Genomic DNA, 3,480 nt, shown 5'->3' with positions numbered 1-3,480 from the left:
TCACAGGTGGAGAAGGTGGTGAAGAAGGCACATGGCATGCTTGCCTTTATAGGACGGGGCATAGAGTATAAAAGTTGGGGTCTGATGTTGCAGATGTATAGAACGTTGGTTCGGCCGCATTTGGAATACTGCGTCCAGTTCTGGTCGCCACACTACCAGAAGGACGTGGAGGCTTTGGAGAGAGTACAGAGGAGGTTTACCAGGATGTTGCCTGGTATGGAGGGGCTTGGTTATGAGGAGAGATTGGGGAAACTGGGGTTGTTCTCCTTGGAAAGACGGAGGATGAGGGGAGACTTAATAGAGGTGTATAAAATTATGAAAGGCATAGATAGGGTGAACGGTGGGAAGCTTTTCCCCGGGTCGGTGGTGACGTTCACGAGGGGTCATAGGTTCAAGGTGAAGGGGGGGAGGTTTAACACAGATATCAGAAGGACATATTTTACACAGAGGGTTGTGGGGGCCTGGAATGTGTTGCCGGGCAAGGTGGTGGAGGCGGACACACTGGGAACGTTTAAGACTTATCTAGACAGCTATATGAACGGAGTGGGAATGGAGGGATACAAAAGAGTGGTCTAGTTTGGACCAGGGAGCGGCGCGGGCTAATTGTTCTTTGTTTCTCGTTTCAAGGCTTCATTCTATGATCATCTTGCTGGTGCCAGTACAGAGCGAGACTGCGGATAGTTGGGAACCTGTCTCGGGGGCAGGGAATTCAGATGGTGTTCGTAAAGCAGAAGTGGAAATGAATAGGGTTGGGAAGCATTTTCTGATCAGGGCCAGTGTGATCTCCTGGACTCGTTTCGATCGCCTCAGGGGGTCGGAGAGGAATTTCCCAGATTTTGTTTTCCCCATATTGGCCCTGGGGTTTTCACTCTGGGTTTTCGCCTCTCCCTGGAGATCACATGGTCTGGAATGGGGGGGTGGGGGTGAGTTAATAGGTTGTGATGAACAAAGCATCGTAGCTGTGAGGGACAGCTCGGTGGATAGGATATTAGGATGTAGATAGGCTGGAAAATTGGGCGGGGATCCTGGATTCAGGATTCAATCCTGGACCGGGGAGCGGCGCGGGCTTGGAGGGCCGAAGGGCCTGTTCCTGTGCTGTATTGTTCTTTGTTCTTTGTTGTTCTTTGTACCCTCATAGTCCAGGAAAACCCCGATCTTCCGGGGATTCACACTCGGGTTAAGGGGTATCTCATGCGGAGAGTTGATGGCGAAATGACCACTTGCGGGTATCGGCCCCATAAGTCAGAACTCGGGCTCAGGAGGATTACTCTTTTCCAGTCCACAGACTCTTGGGCCACTCCTACCTCCCACTCTGACTTCTTCCCCACCCCCACCTCCCAGTAATGTCTCCCTGATGTGAATCCTTCCGATTCCAGGATATATTCTAAGGGATCAAACCTGTCCGAGGTGTCAGGGAGCGGCTACCGTTTGTGTCCGAGTCTCTGTCTCACACTAGTCCGGTCCTCAGACAGGATGAGCCGGGGATTCGCTGTGTTCGGATCCAGAGTCAGAGAGGCTGGAGCTGGGGGAAAGTTAGAACAACACAGTCAGTGATTTAGGGAGAGGGGGTAAAATTGGAAATAGACGGCGGCACAGAACAGATTGATCAACATTTGTTCTGTGACGCACCGGATATTCCATTCTATTGAAATCTGCTCTAGTCTGCCGGTGAGTCCAGGCCCTGAACAATGTGGTTGACTCTTACCTGCCATCATAAATGGCCTCGAAATCATTCAGTTGGGTCAAACCGCTACAATAAATGTGATTAAAATAAAACTGGACGGATCACTCAGCATGAACCTCCGAACCAGCAATACCAGAGGAACAACCTGTCCAGTCGATTCTGCAAACTCCTCCTCACAAGGGAATTGTGCCAACATTGGAAAAGCTGCCCTGTGGATGTCAAGAAGCAGCCGAACATAATCATACGACTTTTCTCAAATTATTTGAGTAAAAATTATAACAGCATATTCGATTACTCTTGAAAATTGACATTACATTAAGTGCAAAAACTCAATTTGTTCCAATCATGAGTGTCTACATGTACAATTGCAGTCAATATTTACAATGCTCATTATATGTCAATCATACAATGAGGCATATTTCATGGGAGATTTTCACTAAGACTAGGATACGATATGCTTTATGAGCCACACTCTGAGCATAATCCTATCACCTGTAACGACCTATGCACATGCTCACACATAACACTCTGTCCCTCCAACTTCTTCATAATTGTATCATTTCTTTTATGTTGTCTTTCTGTGTTCTTTCTATCAAAATGAATCACATCACATTTCTCTGCATTTAGTTTTGTCTTTCACATGTACACCCATTCCACCATTGTTATGTCCTTTTGAAGTTTTCCATGACTAACCTCACAGTTGACAAACCTTCAAGTTTCACAACATGCAGATATTTTGAAATTGTGTCTTGTAGACCGAGGTGTAGATCATTAATATATTTCAGGAAGAGCAAGGGACACAATCCTGACCTCTGAGAAAGTCCACTCTAAACCTTCCTGCAGCCTGAAAAACATCTATTGACAACTGCTGTCTCCTGACACTCAGCCACTTTTCCATTCCTGGAAATACTGCCCCTTCTATTCTATTAGCAACATTTTTTCTCGCAAAACTATTTCTCCAAATGCCTTTTTGAAGTCAATTTTCTGTTCACCACATCTACAGTATTATCCTCATCGACCCTCTCTGTAATCTCTTCAAAATACTCCAGCGAGTTAAACAAGGTTTACATTTACACATTCACTTTGACACCCTCCAGGTAAAATAGTTGGGAATGATTTACGTTCCAGAATCTCCACGATTTACACCTTCATTGGAGCCATCCTGAGACTAAATTCACACACGGTACTTACTACTTGCTTCCCAGTCATGTCATCAACCCCCCACAATTACGTAGCAGCAGCAAAATAGGTATCCAGTGTTGCTACACTAAACACAAGGAGAAGCCTCATTGTCTATACTAACTGGAGACATTTGGTATAACTGGAGACTCAATACAATCTAGATCTTCCACTGGATGGTGATGCCCCACCCAGCAGAACAGTCTACACAATGGTTTAATCACTGATCTGAAAAGGACAACTGGAAACTCCCATCGGAAATGATGTAAGGAGTCTGTTCCCTCTGTTACCTGCTCAATATTTATATCGCAAACAACATCATCAAAATAACTAAATTCACCCCCATTATCACAATGCTGTTTCAGGGCCTTTACTATTCGCAAATTGATTTATAAGGTCCTACATTAAAACGGCGACTATTCCTCTCTTTTTCCTTTTGCAATGATGTCTGTGTGATGGAGGGCGGAAGATGAGGGGAGAGGGAGGATCGAGGGGAGGGGGAAGGCTGAAGGGGCGGGGGAGCGGGATGGGAGGGGGGAACGGATAGGGGAAGGCGTAAGGGAAGGGGCGTGTGGGAGGGGGAAGGGGAAATGGGAGGGGGAAGGGGAGAGGGGGAG

Source organism: Mustelus asterias, chromosome 8 (assembly GCF_964213995.1).
Source record: "Mustelus asterias chromosome 8, sMusAst1.hap1.1, whole genome shotgun sequence".
Taxonomy (NCBI): Eukaryota; Metazoa; Chordata; class Chondrichthyes; order Carcharhiniformes; family Triakidae; genus Mustelus; species Mustelus asterias.
This window is presented reverse-complemented; position numbering follows the sequence as displayed.